The sequence below is a fragment of the Pantherophis guttatus genome, chromosome 7 (genome assembly GCF_059756535.1).
Source record: "Pantherophis guttatus breed Tessera chromosome 7, ASM5975653v1, whole genome shotgun sequence".
Lineage (NCBI taxonomy): Eukaryota > Metazoa > Chordata > Lepidosauria > Squamata > Colubridae > Pantherophis > Pantherophis guttatus.
In genome coordinates this window covers 82,077,372-82,097,320 of record NC_142069.1, presented here as the reverse complement: position 1 = coordinate 82,097,320, position 19,949 = coordinate 82,077,372, and the positions used below count along the sequence as shown (strand labels likewise).

The 19,949-nt window shown below is 41.0% G+C and overlaps 1 protein-coding gene across 3 annotated transcripts in view; it reads left to right on the top strand.

Annotated features, from left to right (window-relative positions):
* Positions 1-19,949, top strand: part of DUSP16 (dual specificity phosphatase 16) — a 65,720-nt gene that overhangs the window by 4,387 nt on the left and 41,384 nt on the right. The window contains exon 1 of one of the 3 annotated variants that reach the window (XM_034440380.3): positions 7,341-7,734. The exons of the other annotated variants lie outside the window; for them this stretch is intronic. The gene's annotated coding sequence lies outside the window, so the exon portion shown is untranslated. Of the gene's footprint in view, positions 1-7,340; positions 7,735-19,949 lie in introns of those variants that run through there. 3 annotated transcript variants of the gene reach the window in all.

The window sequence follows — 19,949 nt, the reverse complement described above, 5'->3', positions numbered from 1 at the left end:
AAGTCATAACTCAGGCTGGCTGAGCTCACTTCCCACATGATACAGGAATTCAAAGCTTGAGCATCAGCAGAGAAAGTTTTATTGAGTATTCAGTTCAGGTGAGTTCCATTTACCCCTTTAGAACTGAACTGGTCTCAAATGGAAACCATTCATCTGAATTCTCTTATCCTCTATCTAAAAACTTTAAAATACTTTCTTTGCTTTCAACAATCAACCCATGGAACAGAAGTTGCCTTCGGAAGTTGTGGGAGCTTCATCACTGGAGGCTTTCAAGAAGAGATTGGACTACCATTTGTTAGAGATGATGTAGTAGGATCTTCTGCTTGGGTAGGGGGTTGGACTAGATGACCTACAAGGTCCCTTCCAACTCTGTTAATCTGTTAATCTTTCATGTGTTCTGGAGACTTCCGCTATCCTTCTATAAAATGGATTTTTTTTTTCAGTTCTGGAGGCTGGATGAGATGATGCCTTTCAACAGTTTCTAATGAACTATCTCCTACACACCCATCCTTTTCCCTACTAACTGTATTTCTTCGGTAGACCTGATTTAAAGGAAGTCTTTCTTATCGTATCCTTGCCTCATTTAGAGGCATTTCAAATTGCTAGTGTATTTAATCTGCAAGACTTGGAATTAAATGTGACATTTCAGGTTTTAAAAAATGGAGTAGTATAGAATAAAGTAGAATAATTATTTCTTGCACTTGGAAACAATCTTTATAAGTGTTATCCAAACATTACATAATCTTGTTTTGCAGCAGTATCACCTCATAAATTCATGTTCAGCAATCAGCTAAAATCTTGGAAAGTTTTCCGTATCTCCCATTTACTGTCAAGGCAGCTTCTCCCCCATTCCTTACGTAACTTGGGGAAGACAAAGTTTTCAACTGGAGGAAGACAAAGTGGAGAATTTTGTCATTTTCTTGTTTAACTTCCATTCAATTTTTTTATTCTATCCGAGTCACTAATTACTACTGTATGTTTTATCTTCTTAGCTGCAAACATTGCAATAGTTTTAGGCCAGCTGAAATTTTATGAATATTCTCTGGGTTATTTAAGTCTTTGGAAAAGTCACACACATGAAAAAGTTCCTGGTTTTTTGATGAGGAACCATTGGGATTTATCTTGGAGGGCATGTTTCTTACCAGCCCCAAGCTTACTGCAATTAATCAACATTTATCAATTTCCGAATATCAGATGCATCCACCTTTGAAATCAAAATCAAAATCAAAATCAAGAAAGTTGATTTTTAGATAAGAGAGAGAGAGGGAAGATTAGTCTCACGGAATTTGTTATAGAGAAATCTCTACTTCTTCTGATTTCTACTAAATGTAAATTATCAAGATGTTATACAATACTGTACATTTAGGGGGAAAAAATTGGTAACTAATGGAACTTTAGAATTTGTTATAGAGAAATCTCTACTTCTTCTGATTTCTACTAAATGTAGATTATTTATCAAAATGTTAAAAATACTGTACATTTAGGGGGGGAAATTGGTAACAAATGGGACTTTATAAGCATGACATAAAAAAATAGCATGTGGTACTTGTTCCAGATGTTTTGATCTAAACTGAAATAGTCTCCTTTTTTGCTTGCTTTTTTATAAATAGTCATTTCCAGCTATGCTTAAGCCACTGCAGGTATCAACAACTACTTAAATTTGGCTCATCCCCCAAATATTAAGCTGAGGTAAAGTTGATTACTCTTGGGAGTTTACTAATGGGACCAGTAAACTAGTAATTAGTAAATTCTGAGTCTAGACCAGGTGTCTCCAACTTTGGCAACTTTAAGACTTGTGGACTTCAAGCAAAGCTGGCTGAGGAACTCTGGGAGTTGAAGTCCACAAGTCTTAAAGTTGCCAAGGTTGGAGACCTCTGGCTAGTCTACAGTTGGAAAAATGTCATGATGATGAAAATTGATGTCAAGTCACCTCTGTGTTGTGCGAATATATATATATATATTTGGTTGTGTTCAGGTGGTCACAAAACCATTGAGTTCAATTGAAGGGAGGCTTTGCTGTCTTAATGTATAATCTCCGTCCCACATTTTTATCTTTTCCTTGTGGTTTATGGTGACTAAGCTGGATTGCAGATGACTTGTTAGCAAGACGAGAATTTAGAGACTGACCTTCCTAGTTCTTAGTTGGGTAGTGAATGACTTAGCATTGGAAATGCTTCACCTCGCGATCCTAACTGGCTATTCAAGTTTGTGAACTTATTTATTTGTATCCCTCCATTATTATTTTTACAAATAACTCAAGGTGGCAAACATATCCAACATACCTTCCTCCCCCTATTTTCTCCACAAGAAGCCTGTGCGATGGGTTGGGCTAAGAGCGACTGGCCCAAAGTCACCCCGCTGCTTTTCATGGCTAAGCAGGACTTGAACTCACAACCTCCTGCTTTCAAGCCTGGTGCCTTAACCAATAGATCCAACTGGTTCTCATTGGGAGCAGGTTATATTATGATACCAGAAGGACTGGCTGGGAGTTCTTGAATTTGCTTATTTAAATTTCAAAGCTACAGTCTGTTCTGCAGGATCATAAATATTAACTCAAATATATGGCTTTGCTAACCAAGTGGCAGATAGATAGATAGATAGATAGATAGATAGATAGATAGATAGACAGACAGACAGACAGACAGACAGACAGACAGACAGACAGACGATAGATAGATAGATAAATGATAGATAGAAGATAGACACAGATAAATAGATAGATAGAAAATAGATGGAAAATAGATAGATGATAGATAGATAGGTAGATAGACAGACAGACAGACAGAAGATAGATAGATAGACAGAAGATAGATAGATAGATGATAGATAGAAGATAGACAGATAAAGATAGATAGATAGAAAATAGAAGATAGATAGACAGACAGAAGATAGATAGACAGAAGATAGATAGAAGATAGACAGACAGGTAAAGATAGATAGATAGAAAATAGATAGAAGATAGAAAATAGATAGGTAGGTAGGTAGGTAGATAGATAGACAGATAGACAGACAGATAGATAGATGAAAGATAGCTAGATAGATGATAGATAGATAGATAGATAGATAGATAGATAGATGCTTACAAAAGACTCTTAAAATTTAACTGATTAACTGTACCAAAAGTATAGATGGCTCTAGATGATGACCGCAAATGAGCCCAAAATTTCTATTCCTAAGTGAATTGTGCCTCATTTTACAATTTTTTGCCACAGTTGTTAAGTGAATCATGCCATACTTAAGTGAATCTGATTCCCCCCACCCCAAATTGACTTTGCTTGTCAAAAGCTGTCCGGGAAGGTTACAAATGGGGATCACATTTGACCCCAAGACAGTACAACCATCATAAATAGATGCCAGCATCCAAATTTTGATCACATGACCATGGGGATGCTGCCACAGTCATAAGTGTGAAAACTAATCATAAGTCATTTTTTTCAATGCTGTTGTAACTTCAAACCGTCACTAAATGAATGGTTGTAAATATAGGATTACCTGTAAAAAAAAAACATTTCATGCATATTAAAGAGTATATGAATATGATTTAAAATTGGTCGTTATCAAAGAAGAACTCAGGTAGTCCTCGACCTACAACTGAAGTTCATACTTACAACCAACACAACATATCCATGGTCATGTGATATGTTCCCTTTCCAGCTGGCTGGGAACAAGTGAAGTTAATGGGGGAAGCTGGATTTGCTAAACAACCTCATGGTTTATTTAAAAAATATAGTGGTTTGCTTAATTTTTCTCAGTTAATTACAACACAAAAGGCCATAAAATCAGGTGCATCATTTGCCGTTCTTAGCAATGGAAATTCTGGTTCCAATTGGTTGTAAATTGAGGACTATCTATAATAATCTGGAGTCATGGCTATTTGAGCTTATGCTCAGGCAAGCATAACCTACAAATTCTACAGGGCGATTCTTTTCTCCATAAACGTTTGTTGTCCATCTTCTTATCACTGTAAATCATTGATCTTCACATTCACAAACAGACCCAAAGTCTGGCACCCGGAACTCCCTTTGCCAGGCAAAATGGCTACAGGAGAATCAACTATTTTTATTTTTATTTATTTTTTAAATATACATCCATATTGTATGTGGACAGGGTTAATTCTGGGCATCGTTCATATTTATCCAAATTACAATATTAGTAATCTTTATCACATTTATCAAATTTAGGTGATCCTCATAATATTATTTAAACAGCAGGGGGGAAAATGCCTAACATCTATAAACCTCTAATATTTCTATTATTTTTGTTTATTCTATTAAAATATACGTTCTAATATTTCCCCTATCTAATTTTATTTCTGCCTCTATCAGCTTACAACAAGCTCCCTTAATATTTAAAAGGCAATTCTTTCTATCCATCATCTCTTCTCCTCTTTAGTGTTTCAATTTTGATTCATTTTTTTATTCGCCTCCCACAATCCTCATCTTTTTATCTCTATCTTTCTTGTTCAGTCTAAGCATTTCTCCCAGCACAAACTTATGCTGGCAATTCTACCAAATTCCTGCCCATGTCTCAGTCTCCTTATCAAAGATGTCTTCCTGTCTATCCAAGTATTGATTTATCTGTTTTATTTTCTTCGATCTTTCTTCCTGTATCGGCTGGTTTGTCAGTCCTATTTTTTGCTCCAGTCCTTGATTTATTTGTTGATATCGCCACTTCATCTGTTCTTTCCGCTCCTATTGCTTGGCACTTCCTACAAAATATTTCAAGCGTTCGAAGTATTTCATTCACAAGCACCAGCAGGGTTTTCGAAGCTAGTAGAAGGGCCCTCTTCCAAACGATACGAGAAATAACCCGGATGAAATGGAAGAAAACCACAGCTTAAGAAGAGAACTGAAAAGAGTCGGATACAAGAATTTGCATCCCTCCTTAAGCATGAAAGCCAGCTGGGTGACTTTGGGCCAGTCTCCCTCTCTCTCTCTCTCTCTCTCCCTCTCCCTCCCTCCCTCCCTCCCTCCCCCCCCCTCTCTCTCTCTCTCAGCCCAACCCACCTCACAGGGTTATTGTTTTGGGGAAAATAGGAGAGGGAAGGAGTATTAGGTATGTTTGCCACCTTGAGTTTATCTATAAAAATAATAAAAGTGAGATTAGAAAAAAAAAATCTAAAATAAATAAATAACTAATCTGGGGCTGCCCCAGATTCTCAGATGGGGCATTAAAGCAGCTTAAACTTTGGCGGGAAACTTTGGCAAAACTTTCTCCGAAGGTTTTCCTCAAATGAGGCAAAGGATGGAGTGCTTGGGAACGATCCGGGCACTCATGTTTTTCCATGTTTCACTAAAGGTAGCAGATTAACAGAGTTGGAAGGGACCTTGTAGGTCATCTAGTCCAACCCCCTGCCCAAGCAGGAGATCCTACTATACCATTTCTGACAGATGGCAGTGCAGTCTCTTCTTGAAAGCTTCCAGCGATGAAGCTCCCACAACTTCTGAAGACAACTTCTGTTCCATTGGTTGAGTGCTCTCACTGTCAGAAAATTTCTCCTTATTTCCCGGTTGAATCTCTCCATGATCAGTTTCCATAATCCTTGATCACAGAGGAACGAGGCTTTTTCTCACATATCACACGCTAGATGCATGTAAGGGATATCAGGGCTTCTTTCTCATGCTTGTGGACTCCCATTTTGACTTTTCTGCCCCCACTTCTATCACAACCTCACCTTTTCACTCTCCTCTCCTCTTCCGATTTCTCTTTCAAAGATATGAATGAATGAATGAATGAATGAATGAATGAATGAATGAATGACTTGCACAGTGTGATTAGTGTGATTTTTAAGAGTTGTGGTGTTGTACAGAATTAGGTTCCTGTTAAAAGCTACACGGTCCTGACTCCATAGTCATGTTAATTGCAAATAATTTGAGTGCAGGTGTTCCTCGACTTATGACTACTTGCTTAGCGACTATTCGAAGTTCCAATGGGCCTTCCTGGGGTGTACTTACGACTCCAATTGGAAGTTCCGCCAGTTTCCCTCCCTCTCCCATGGTCACATGACCACACAACAGTTGGGCTATCTTTACAGTCATTCACAGCGTCCAAGAATCACATGACCGGGAGTTACTTCCTATTTTTTACAAAACCACACCCATAGCAAGCCATTAGCTTGTTTAATGGCCATGGATTCACTTACCAACCATGGTGATTCACTTAATGGCCACAAAATTCAGCCGAAGAAGTTGTAGAAAAAAAAATGCCTTTAAAAGCCTCTGACGATCCCAGCTGAGTTGCCTGATCGTCAGAGGCTTTTAAAAATAAATAAATAAAAAAAGTTGGCCATGCCCACCAAGTCACATTACCACCCCCCCAAGCCACACCCACAGAACCCGTAGTAACAAATTTTACATTTCACCATTGCACAAAAGGTTGTAAAATCAGATTGGCCAGTTACGACTGTGGTGGGCAGGCTGCCGTTGTAATTTGAGGATTATCTGTAGCCGTTTTTTCATTGTTTCACTGTGTTTTTGTTCATTGTTTTGAAATGTTTTTTGTGTTTTAATTGTAATATACTGATTACAATGTTGAGAGTCGTTGATTGAGATGGGTGGTTATAGAAATTGAAAAAAAATAAACTGATTTCTGTGTCAATATTACGGGGGAAGCACTAATAACATGCTTACCTGCATAAGTGTTTGGTAGAAGCCATCATGATGACAGGCATGTCATGGTGTCATTTGTGCCAGGACTTCCCTAGCCCTCCATTGCTTGATTGACAGTCGAATGCCATGTGTTCAGCTTTATGCAGGGGTGGGCTTCAAAAACTTTAGCAAGAGGTTCTCTGCCCAGTTGCTGGGTGAGCGTAGCCATGGTGGGTGTGGCGTAGTCAGCCTCCTGCACCACAGGGGAGGGCGTTTTTGCCCTCCCCAGGCTCCAGAGGCTTTCCTTGAGCCTCCGGGAGGCCTCCCCAGGCTCTGGAGGCCCTCTGGAGGCCAGAAACGGCCCTGTTTCTGGCCTTTCCGAACTTCTGGTAGGCCCATTTTTCACCCTCTCTGAGCCTCCGTGCACACCCTGCACTTATCTGCATCCAAAACGGGCCGCGTGGGGATTTCTGGGAGGGGAGGGGAGGGATGGGCTGGGCCAGCCAGGAGTGGGATTTGGGGGTTCTCCAAACTGCACAGAATCTTAGCTAGAGGTTCTCCCGAACCCCTGCGAACCCCCAGCAGCCCACCCCTGGCTTTATGTACTGTACAAGATTTGTCACAGATATTCCTTTCCTGTGTGATTTCAGGAGTGTGCTCACTAGGCTAACCCACCTCTGTGTATGCGTGCGTCATAGCCAAAGAGAGAGGAATTTGACATGAAGCCAGCGACCTTGTTCTAAAAATCTCCTCTTTTTTTTTTGGTGAGCTAAAACAAAACCGGGCTGATTCGAGGTTCTTCCAGCTATCGTCCTCTAGCAAACTGTGCACGCTTCCCTTTACGTTCGCTCTTTTGGGAAAGCGTTTCATTTTTTTTTTCCTTCCCCTGAATGGCTGTAACAGGTTCTCATCTGTGGCAGAAGACAGGAACGGAGCTAATGGCCTTGGGAGAGAGAGAGGGCAGCCTGTATTTTCCTTGTGCTCCATTTGTGGTTTGTTGCCGAGCCAAGAGTGACCTACTCGGATTTGGCTCCAGCTGAGCTGGCAGCCGTCCACTTTGAGTCTCTGCGAAAGGCTCTTTCATGGTACACGAAGGAGCGGAAAAAGCAGGAGAGGAATGAAAATTGCCGTTAATTAAGAAAGTGAGGTGAGCATCCTGAAACGTACTATCCCTCATTGTTTCCTCCTAATGAGGAGGCAGGGATGTTTTTTTTTTTTTTTAATTTGATTTATATGCCGCCCTTCTCCGGAGACTCAGGGCGGCTTACAATGCGTTAAGCAATAGCCTTCATTCTTTTGTATATCTTTATACAAAGTCAACTTATTGCCCCCACAAACTGGGTCCTCATTTCACCTACCTTAGAAAGGATGGAAGGCTGAGTCAACCTTGAACCTTGGAGAGATTCGAACCAGCAGAAATTGCAGGCAGCTGTGTTAATTACAGGGTGCACTAAACCCCTGTACTATCAAGGCTTGTGTTGATCACAATCATTGAAAAAGATAACCGAACTGCTTCGCTCAAGATTCTTGTCCCGTGAATTTGTCAAAAAAGCCAACTTTATTGTTGTTGTTAGTTGCGAAGTCGTGTCCGACCCATCATGACCCCACGTACAATGTTCCTCCAGGCCTTCCTGTCCTCTACCATCCTCTGGAGTCCATTTAAGCTCACACCGACTGCTTCAGTGACTCCATCCAGCCACCTCTGCCGTCCCCTTCTTCTTTTGCCCTCAGTCGTTCCCAGCATTAGGCTCTTCTCCAGGGAGTCCTTCCTTCTCATGAGGTGGCCAAAGTATTTGAGTTTCCTCTTCAGGATCTGGCCTTCTAAAGAGCAGTCAGGGTTGATCTCCTCTAGGACTGACCAGTTGGATCGCCTTGCAGTCCAAGGGACTCGCAGGAGTCTTCTCCAGCACCAGAGTTCAAAGGTCTCAATTCTTTGGCGTTCAGCCTTCCTTATGGTCCAACTTTCACAGCCATACATTGCAACTGGGAAAACCATAGCCTTGACTATACGCTCTTTTGTTGGCAGGGTGATGTCTCTGCTTTTTAATATGCTGTCTAGGTTTGCCATAGCTTTCCTCCCCAGGAGCAAGCACCTTTTAATTTCTTGTCTGAAGTCCCCATCTGCTGTGATTTTGGAGCCCAGGAAAATAAAATTTGTCACTACCTAAAAAGCTAAAAAGCCAACTAGGAGGGCATATTTGAAAGGACCCATTGCAGGGTGAAAGAATAGAGATAGAATAACAGAGTTGGAAGGGACCTTGGAGGTCCTCTAGTCCAACCCCCTGCTTAGGCAGGAAACCCTACACCACTTCAGACAAATGGTTATCCAGAAGATCAGATTGTTTTTATACAGGTAGTCCTCCACTTACGACCACCATTTATGTTGATAAGTGAGAAATTGGTTAAGTGAGTCTTACGACTTTTTTCTACCCCGTTTGTTAAGTGAATCACTGCAGTTCTTAAAAATTAGAAACACCGTTGTTAAGTGAATCTGGTTCCCCCGTTGACTTTGCTTGTTGGAAGGTCGCAAAAGATGATCACATGACAGCCGGGACAGTCACGTGACACTGCAACCGTCATAAATATGAGTCAGTTGTCAAGCATCCCAATGTAAATCACGTGAACATGGGGGATGCTGCAATGGTCATAAGTGTGAAAAATGGTCATAAATCACTTTTTTCAGTGCCTTTGAACGGTCACTAAATGAAGTTGAGGACAGTTTTTTTTGCTAATGTCATGCTTGGCAAGCTGAGGCATTTCTGAGTAAATTACTACAATATAATCTAAAATGTTGTGCTATTGATGTGGTAGACTGCCTCATATATATTATAGTTCCAGACAAATTCAACCAGCAAACTTTTAAAGGCCAAGTTAAAATACAGTCAGAAGCAAAGTTTCCTTCCTGTTATTAAGTGATCCTTCTTCATGTACAGATCGACCTAATTGTAGGATTTCCTATTTGTCACACATCTGTAAATTGTACACAACCCAGAATTGTCTGAGCTGTCAGGCTTTATCAATCTACTTTCCCAACCCCCATCCCAGTTTAAGATTTATTTATTTTATTTTTATTTTATATCCAATTTATATACCGCCCTTCTCCCTGAGGACTCAGGGCGGTGTACAGCCGAATAAAAACATAAATTACAAACATTAAAATAGTATTAAAAGAATATATATAAATTTGGCCCCATAATTTAAGAACAATAACAAACCCATTTAAAACATTTAAAAAATTAAGAAAAAAGTTAAGCCAGCCCGGCTTGCTGAAAAAAGAGGGTTTTAAGGGCACGGCGGAAGGCACCGAGGTCTTGGATTCTCCTAATCTCTGGGGACAGTTGGTTCCAGAGGGTGGGTGCCCCCACAGAGAAGGCCCTCCCCCTGGGGGTCACCAGCCTACATTGTGGCTGATGGCACCCCGAGGAGGCCCTCTCTGTGGGAGCGCACAGGTCGGTGGGAGGTCATCGGTAGCAGCAGGCGGTCTCGAAGATATCTAGGTCCTGTGCCATGGAGCGCTTTAAAGGTGATAACCAACACCTTGAAGCGCTCCCGGAAGACCACTGGGAGCCAGTGCAGCTCACGCAGGAGTGGTGTTGTATGGGAGCGCCATGCAGCTCCCGTAACTACCCGCGCGGCCGCATTCTGGACCAGTTGTAGCCTCCGGATGAAAATGGAATGATTTTCAATGAAACAATTTTCTCCCTCAAAGAGTTTGTGGTAGTGATTTAATTCTTCTGTCATCTGAAGATCTCTGTAACTAAATTCTTAGTCCTTTTTTCCACCTCGGTCAATAGCGAAGATTTATATATAAGAGGAAAGTTTGTTTCACGCTGAGCTCAACTCCTGGTGACATCATAGATGTGCCCATGGAGTTTTCTTGGCAAGGAATACAAAGTGGTTTGGGATTTTTGTTTTCTTTTTATTTCTCTGTCTAAGCTAGATCCTGGGATTTCCTGATGGGCTCCATCCAGGGGTGAAATCCAGCAGGTTCTAACAGGTTCTGGAGAACCGGTAGTGGAAATTTTGAGTAGTTCGGAGAACCAGCAAATACCACTTCTGGCTGGCCCCAGAGAGGGGTGGGAATGGAGATTTTGCAATATCCTTCCCCTGCCACACCCACCAAGCCACGCCCACAGAACCAGTAGGGAAAATTTTTGAATTTCACCCCTGCCTCCATCCAAGTACAAACCAGGTCCAACTCGGCTTAGCTTTTGTGCCCAGGCCACCAAGTGCTCATCGATTCTGTGCATTTAGAACATAAATTATATATCATGAGTACTATCCAAAACATCAGTTTTAAAACATCAGTTACAAATGGGCATCAGTTTTGAAGCATAATTCCTACTTGGTGTTGTTTTCCATTTCCCCCATACCCAACATTTGAACAAAAGAATTTTGGAAGAAAAAGAATAATGTTACAGGAAACAAACAACTTTTATTCAAAAAATTCATAATATAAATAACAACACCATTTAATGAACTTGGAAAATGATATGACAAAACTAGTAGGTGCTTTTGCTTGTTATTTCTATCACGAAAACTGAATTATAGAAGATCCGTGTCTCTCGAGGCTTGTTGTAAAGTTTTAATATTTTCTTAGTGTCTGCCAACAGACCTTAAGAAGACTGTATTTTCAATATTTTAAAAAAACTCCAAATAATCAGTGAAAAATGCTTAAGGGCCACCTCACTTTTCCCCAATGTGTATCGCAGACAAACACACATTTTCAACCTACTGTTTACTGCTCCCAGAAAAAAAATCTGACAAAGAGCTGGGTCATTGTTTCCCACTTGGCTGTTGAACGAATTAAAATGCAAGCCAAATTGATTGCTACAATAGCTGAAGGACCACTTCTGATGACCTTCACATCGAAAGAGAGGATTAAAGTTTAAACCCTCCATCGGTGTAGGGTTTAAGGCCTTCCAACACGCTTCTTGTTTCTTATTTTGTTGGGTGATTTAATCTACATTTTACAATTACATTTTGATCTCATAGAATCATAGGATTTGGGGGTTCTCCAAACTGGACAGAATCTTAGCTAGAGGTTCTCCCGAACCAGGGTGGATAAAAATCAATGATTTTTTTAAAAAAAATCAAAAAAATCAGATTTTTTAAAATTTAAATCGGATTTTTTTGATTTAAATTGGATTTTTTTTTATTTTTATCGAATTTATTTTAATAAAAAAACTTTGGGGGTAAAAATCTATCGTAAGATAGTTTTCTATTTAAGATACATAAATAATTTAGTTTATTCAGCATGAAATGGAGCTTAGTTATGTAGCATGAGGCTGTATATTCTGCAACACTGGGACTATCGGTGAGTCAACGGTGGGTCAAAGGAGTAGCAGAGATTGACGGTTGCTCTTTAAAAATGATGATTTAAATCGAGTTGATTTAAATCAAGCCTTTTTACTAGTGATTTAAATCATGATTTAAATTGTGATTTAAATCAACTCGGTTTAAATCAAATCCACCCTGTCCCGAACCCCTGTGAACCCCCAGTAGCCCACCCCTGATCTACATAGTGGAAGAAACGTTGTTGAAAAAGAGAGGTTAGGAGTTGAAGGTTCAAGAACTCCTACCCGTTGGAGTACCTGTGAGTCAATTCTGATGCTTAGCCCATTTTCATCTGTGTTTTTGAGGTCAAAGTAGAGATTGTCTACTAACCCTTTTTGATTCTGCCTATCCTGGTTGCCATGCCACTTCTTTGACTTCTTTGGATATCAAGTGCATGCCAGCTAACCAATTTTGTCCAGGTCATCATTAAGTGTCTTCTTAGGTCAAGACTCAGCTACATCCCTATTGTGTGGGTAGGGTGTGGATCCTCCCCACGAAGTCAGTTTACATTTTCAGCTCTTAGTCATCCAAGGCAATATATATGCTTTTTGTGTCCCTGCCTTTGCAACCAGTCACACAATGTGCCTTCCTCAAGAGTAATGGCTTTGTAATGTGGGCTTCGTCACAGTTGCCTCAGAAACATATTATGTGAGCATAATCTTCTTCCTTGGCATAGTATCTCCTCCTCCTTCAGCTAGACTTAAAATCTAATCCTATTTGTATTGGTGTGGTGGGATTTTTTTCCCTCCCCCCCAGTAGAATGTGTCCATGTCAGATCTGGGTATGAGGAAATGCCGAGTGACTCTTTCATCTGTATTATTATGAGTAACTAAATTCTATTTAAAAGAAGTTTGGGCTTAATGCTTGCATCAGAGTTACGTTAACAGTTCGTGAACAGTATGCAATGGGATATGACGTCATTGCATACTGTTCATGAGCGGTTAATGCAACTGGCAGCTTTCAAAATACTGATGTTAGTAGCCCTGTACTGTGCCATTTTAGGATTTCCCAAAGGCAGGGCAGGGGTGGGCTGCTGGCGGTTCGCAAGAGTTCGGGAGAACCTCTAGCTAAGATTCTGTGCAGTTCAGAAAACCCCCAAATCCCACTCCTGGCTGGCCCTGCCCACCCCACCCAGCCCCTCCCCTTCCCTCCCAGGAGTCCCCACACCAGTGGTGGGTTCCTCCCGGTTCGGTCCGGTTTGGCCGAGCCGGTAGCGGTGATGATATGACGTCACCGAACCGGTTCTCCCCCCCGCCCTCCCACCCTTCCACCCCCCACCCACGTTATTCTTACCTTTTATTTGGTCCCACCCCCAATCTATTGCTGCCTCCTGAGTTCCAGCTGATGACTAGAGGGAAAAAAACTATTTAAACTCTTGCCACGGGGCTTCAAAGGGCCATCCTACAGCTGATCAGTGTTAAAAGCAAACAAATGAGTCGGGTCGTAAGTGCGAGGACTGGTTGTAAGTGCGAGGACCTTCCAGAAATGACTCTAACCAGCTAGTCACGCCCACCTAGTCACATGACCTCCAAGCCACACCCATAAAATAAGCCACGCCCACAGAACCGGTAATAAAATAATTTAGAACCCCCCCTGCCCCACACGGCCCGTTTTGGATGCAGGTAAGTGCAGGGTGCATGCCGAGGCTTAGGGAGGACGAAAAACAGGCCTACCGGAAGTTTGGGAAAGCCAGATACAGGCCCATTTCTGGCCTCCAGAGGGCCTCTGGAGCCTGGGGAGGCCGTTTTCGCCCTCCCGGAGGCTTGACGGAAGCCTCCAGAGCTCAGTGAGGGGGAAAACGCCTCCCCCCCCCAGTGCTGGAAGCCAACTAGCCACACCCACGATGGTCATACCCACCCAGCAACCGGGCAGAGAACCCCTTGCTAAAATTTTTGAATTTAACTGACCCCTGAGGCAGGGGGCTTTATTTACTCCAAAAAGTTAGGATATAGTGATCTGTATATCTCCTCTTCACCGAGGGATCTGGGAAATATCATAAGATATTTCAAATATTTCCCGGGTACCCATGAAATAGATACACGGTTAGTAAACAGAATAACATGGTTAGCAAAGTCAAGACATGTGCTTCAGTGACAAAGCTATTGATTTTAATAATTTTCTACACTGTCTATCTCACCGAAATGACTCTGGGTGGTTTATAAGCAACCATTGCTAGTAAGAATCAGAAGGTAGCTGCGTTAACGCATTTCTATGAAGACCAAGGTGACTTTTGATAGCAATTTAGAAGTTGTCTCACCATATCCTCTCCACCTACAAGTAGTTCTTGAGTTACAACCGGTGGTTTAGCAATCTTTCAAAGTTATGAGACTGACACAAAAAAGGAGACTTACAATCTGGTTCTGGATTTCCGAAACCCTACAAGATTCTACTCTATATCTCTGGTTTGTGCCTGGGATGTACTAAACCTTTTATGGTAGAAGAGCGTTGGGGTTTAGATCTTAAGTTGGGAAATTGTTGTTTAAATCAGCCATTAAGCAAATATAAAGCACGGAGGGCCAAAATTAAGATGGGTGATTCCATTTGTGTGTGTCAAATGGAGAACAAGGACTATATTCCCAGCTTTTATCTGAAACATATTCTCCACTTCCGTTTCAGTGTCTGTGTTGCTAACTAACTATAGATTACAAGCAATTCAACAATTCATCCCAAAGGTGCTTTTCAAAAGGCAATTGGACTTTCTTTGGGTTTTTTTTCCCTTGAAGATGTTTTACTTCTCCTCCAAAGAAGCTTCTTCAGTTCTGATTGAATGGTGGAGAATCAGTGGTCCTTGGAAAAATTAGCCAATTATGACTAGCATTACACGGAAAATGACAAATATATCATTGTATGTGGCAGATATCCTGAAAATTATTATTCTGTGGAAGGAATTTCCCAGGGACTCCCCTGCTTTGAATAGCCCATTCTCTTATGTAAATCGGAATAGCTGGAAGTCGTTAAAATAATTTTCCGAAGTATATTTAGCCTCCATTTAATGGATTAGAGGTTTGTGTTTTCCTTTATTAGGAATTTTGTGGTACGTCTTAAATCTTTGATCTCTGTTCGTTGGATACCGATGAATCAATCTTCTCTTTTGTAATCTTCCTTGATTTCTGTAATAATTCTGGGAATTGCATGTAAAGATTGAAATCAGACCTAATGGCACTTTTAATGACACGATTGTGACACGATTTAGAAATAAGTAGTGAAGTAATGCAGTGATTAATTCCATCTTGTCATTGGGGTTAAAATATCCCATGTGTCTTCTGTCATCACCTTCATTTATTACTATGTAAATGGGTAATGAAAATTCCCAAGAGAGTTTGCAATGACTTTCCACACCCTCTTCCTGCTGTTTCTTATTGTATGCAAAAGGGGAAAATCCTAGCATTGGAGTTCCCTATTCTAATTATGCTCATTCACGAATTAACGGCTTCCTTTTTCAAATCTGCTGGCATCTGTTTAGAAGTCTGCAATTTTCTTTATCTTTTTTTTTTTTTTTTTTGCTCTAAGATTCTTGCATAATTCCTTTTTGCATCTGCTTTTTAAAGGAATTGGTGTTTTATTTTTAACCATGTCAGAAATAGAATAGAATAAAATTGGAGGGCTGGAAAGGACCTTGGAGATCTTCCAGTCCAATCCAGGACCAGGACCAGGGGTGACATGATAGCAGTGTTCCAATATCTCAGGGGCTGCCCCAAAGAAGAGGGAGTCAAGCTATTCTCCAAAGCACCTGAGGGCAGGACAAGAAGCAATGGGTGGAAACTAATTAAGGAGAGAAGCAACTTAGAACTAAGGAGAAATTTCCTGACAGTTAGAACAATTAATCTGTGGAACAACTTGCCTCCAGAAGTTGTGAATGCTCCAACTGGAAGTTTTTAAGAAGAGATTGGATAACCATTTGTCTGGAGTGGTGTAGGGTTTCCTGCCTAGGCAGGGGGTTGGACTAGAAGACCTCCAAGGTCCCTTCCAACTCTGTTATTCTAATTCTAACCCCTTGCACAAGGCTGGAGTCCTCATATTATCCCAGACAAATTGTTGTCTAAGCTTTTCTTGAAAACCTGCAATGATGGAGCACCCACAATTCCTGTTCCACTGATTAATCGTTTCACTCTCAGAAATTCCTCCTTATTTCTCCCAAATCCATAAACAGAAAGTGAAAGAAGATTTTTTTTTAAAGGCTGTTGTGAAATTTCCCAATTCTTTATTTTTTTTTTTAATTTGAGTCATAGCTCACCCGTAGGGAGATAAGACAAATGTCCTTAAAGCAACAGGTCAGGACAAGTCAAGTCAGATCCATAGATCTTCAATCTGACTGATAGAACTTTGCTTTCAATGTTGGTTAACCTTGCCTCTCCCCAAGTTGTGATTTCAGAATATATCAGTTTTTAATTACACTTCCAAGTCTAGTAAAAGAAGAAAATAAGAACTGGAAAGGTTAATTGGGATCATCATGTCTAACTATGTAGCTGAAGAAGAATCATAACTGAAATTCATTGAATGCAATGGAGATTCTCCAAGGGAAACAAACATGGTATTTCAATTAGTAAATTTCAGATAAACATTAGATCAGTGTTCAGGTAAACATTAGATCAGTGTTTTTCAACCTTGGCTACTTCTAAGATGTGTGGACTTCAACTTTCAGAATTCTCCAGCCAGCTATGCGTGAAATTAAGCAAAAGTAAGCTTGGTTTAGTAAGGAACTAATTTTGGAGTGTGTGTTTGTGTGTGTGTGAAGGAAGGGGGGAGAAACTCACACCAGGAATATCTCTGTCTTGGCTATGGATATGGTAGAAATAAAATTTCTATTTTTGTAAAAGCAAAGTTGAAGTAAAAAATTCTACTTTCCAATTGATGCTTGAATCAAACCGGGCCATCACCAGATCTTAATTATTGAAGGACCCAAACTAGGTAACTAAAGCTACCACAGAGACCACAAAATCGTTGTACATTCTTTGGCCTACACCAAGTTCTAGATTTTAAATCTAGATTCCATAAAGCAGCGAGCAACCCTTGGAATTAATTTTGACATGAAACGGGTGTCATTTCCTTGACGCTGCTGTGTTAAGTATACAAGGAAACAACAAGGCGATCTCTTTTCTCAAGAAACGAAGCCCTTTTAGGCCAGACATGCTCCAACGTGAGCCTTGTCACACAACATCGAAAGAACAATGAGTTCTCAACTAAAAGCTAAACAAATCTCTTCTTCTGCTCTAGTATTTTGTTTTGTTTTTTTAAAAAAAATATCTTATGAGCATAGCATGGATATAGTTCACCCAGAGTTCTTTACTTGTAATGGGAGAAAATTAAGTTCAGTTCGGAAAGCGAAATTTGCTTGGATTAGCTTTCCTTGGATTGTGCCCTATTTTTAAATCCTTGTTTTCCTTCAACTATTATTCTGATACAGGCTATTGTTAGTGTAGCTCCTAAGACTAGAAGTCAATCCACATTCCTTCAGGGGGAGAGATGTCCAAAATAGCTTTCCCCTGCCCCTCCCTATTCGTTGGGTCATCATGACCAAGGGGCAGAATAGAGAAATCAGTGAGATAAGACGGGGGAAATCATGGGGGGTTTAATATTCCCACCAGCCTCTGCTTATTAAAGTTGAGAAATTCCCAAGAATCTGGAAAGTCCAGAAGAAGTGACGCAGAGGAACAGATGACGTTCACAGAGTCCCGTTTCTGGAGAAATAAGTAAACCATTCTAGCCGGATACTGCATTGATGTTTAATTTATTTTTATTTCCTTTATACGAGTCAAATCTAATTGTCTCTGCGCCTCTTTATGTAACTTACAGGACTGAGTCTTCAGTCTTCAAGCCATCAATAGGGCTCCTCCGGGCGAAGACGCTGAACTTTCTCTAGAATTTTCCTGTCTTCTGTAATGTTAAATTATTTGAAACATCTAACCAGTTTCTTCTTATAGACAACGTGGAAGCAAACACGGGGTCATTTCTGGATTTGCATTTTTTTTTCCTGCAGTTTCTTTTAATCTGCTGAAAGGCTTTGCAATCTGTCTGCTTTACCACTGAACTTTGGCAATTTTGAGTATCTAAAAGAACGTTTATTTTTATTTATTTATTTATTTATTTATTTATTTATTTATTTATTTATTTGATTTGATTTGATTTATATGCCGCCCTTCTCCGAAGACTCAGGGCGGCTTACAATGTGCTCAGCAATAGCAGTTTAGCAGTTATGTCTTATTCTTTTTGCGTGGCATTTGATTTAATTTATCTCATGTGAGATCGAGTTATTTCTCACAGGGAAGAAAATTGCAATGCGCTATTGCTTAGTGCGTTGTAAGCCGCCCTGAGTCTCCGGAGAAGGGCGGCATATAAATCAATTTTTTTTTAAAAAAGAAGGGCTGAATCCAAGGGTGAAATCTACTTACCTTCCCTACCTGTTTGGAAGAGCATGCACCGCCCGTGCGCGTCACATGTGCGCATGGATCCTCTGCGCATGTGCAAACCCTTCTGTGCATGTGCAGAGGGTGAAAAACAGATCACTTCCTGGTTAAAACCAGGAAGTAATGACGACTGGGAGGGTGGGCGGAGCCTCGCACTGCAGTCGCTACCGGTTCTCCGAACCACCTGCCGCCATCGCTACCAGTTCAGCCGAACCGGTTTGAACCGGTAGCATTCCACCACTAGCTGAATCCCTCTAGCTAAGCCCCCACCCATCCCCAAACACTAGAAGACCAGAGGGTGCACTCTTCATTAGTTGTTATACCATTTGCTTTTTCATCACGAGAAAGGCAGCACAGAGTTATCTCTCACATAATTGGGTTTGGGGGGGAGGAAATAAGGCAACCCATTTCGGCTGTAAGTCACGATGATTGTAAAGCAGGTCATCATGTGACCAATCCAATTTTACTACTGTTGGAAGAAATAATCCATCTGGCTCAGTTCCAAGCCGGGAGAAAGACACTAGAAACATGGAGGCTGATTGGAAAGATGGTTTAATGATGAAGCAGAACCACATGGGGGGTCCTGGGCAGCTGACCACATGGAGTTGAGAATGAGGGGTATTTATACCTTCTCTTGGGCTCTGCACTTGAGCTTCCTGTTCCTGTGTAAAAACATGTATTCTACTGGCTGTCGTCAGATTCACATGGGGCCATATATTTATTTATTTAATATATGCCGCCCTATCTCCATAGGACTCAGGGCGGCTCACAACAATTAAAACAAACCAATAAAAACATAAAATACATACATAAACAAATAATAAAACCCATTAAAATAATCGAAAACCCCCTCAATCCAGGCTGGGCGCCGCGAACAGCCATGTTTTTAATTCGCGGCAGATATAGCTGGCTCTATAGGTTGTCTGAGCTAAGTTTGGTTGAAGTTTGGAGGGTGATGCAACATCCTTCGGAGATTGTGCAATGTGAGCTCTGCTGCTGGATGGTAGTGGGTTAATCCTATTATGTCCTGAAGGCAGTGGTGGGTTCGCCCACCATCAAATACGATCTGTGCATGTGCAGAAGCGAGTGAGCGAACCAGTAGAAAAGGTAAGTGAAACCCACCCCTGCCTGAAGGGCCATGTCTTAATCTCATCACCCTGGAGCTGAAGGTCTTTTCTTTTGTAGATAGGATGGCCCAGTCTTTCTTAATGGGCACAAAATATCTGCTGGGGGCTCTGAGTTTCTATCTCCCTTAAGATTTTTTTATTTCTCTTTTAGGGGAACTGCCTTTTTAAATATTTCTCAAAATAGTTCATTCTTCTAGGAGAGGGGTGGGTGCTAATTTTCTACACTACCTTTATTTGAGGTGGTCATTAAGTGAATCCATGGTCATTAAGCAAACCCATTGTTTCCTACGGGGGCATTTTTGCTAAAAAAAACCAGAAACAAACAAAGGGGTTTGGGCAAAAATGGAAATTGTGATCCCATGGCTACAAGACATAGCAAAGAGCTGTAAAAATTCAGTGGGTGACTGTCGGAATCTCGGAACTAGGTTGTAAGTACCTTCTGGGGGGCCCTCGTAACTTTGAATAATTGCTAAGGGACCAGTTGTAAGTTGAGG